Genomic DNA, 455 nt, shown 5'->3' with positions numbered 1-455 from the left:
TATTAATGTATATTATATATATCATCCCTAATATCGCATAATTTTTATCATCTGCTTTATTCATATATGATTGAATAAAACTTAAAATATCTTCTAAATCATCTTAGTATGATGATAATATATATATATAAAGATATGTCGATTTTTTAATATAAAAGAATACAATTTTTAGTAAATTATAACACATTTTATTATTTATTATAAGAGTAAATAAAGAAGCTGCGGAAGCTGTAAATCATATAAAAACATAATGAAAGACGAGAATATATTCTTTCTGACACAGTAAGTCAAGTTCCACATAAAATGACATTAATGAACTTTTATTGCATAGTTGTGTATCCCTTTAAGTCGATTAAAGAGAGTTCCTTGCTGTATGTATACTCAGTTATATAAAGTAACTATATAAAATTAACTTCGGTTTGTCTCTATATGTGGCAAATTGATACATCCTATAT

The sequence above is a fragment of the Atta colombica genome, unplaced genomic scaffold (genome assembly GCF_001594045.1).
Source record: "Atta colombica isolate Treedump-2 unplaced genomic scaffold, Acol1.0 scaffold207, whole genome shotgun sequence".
Classification (NCBI taxonomy): domain Eukaryota; kingdom Metazoa; phylum Arthropoda; class Insecta; order Hymenoptera; family Formicidae; genus Atta; species Atta colombica.
The sequence above is the reverse complement of the archived record's forward strand: the minus strand, read 5'-3'. Positions refer to the sequence as shown.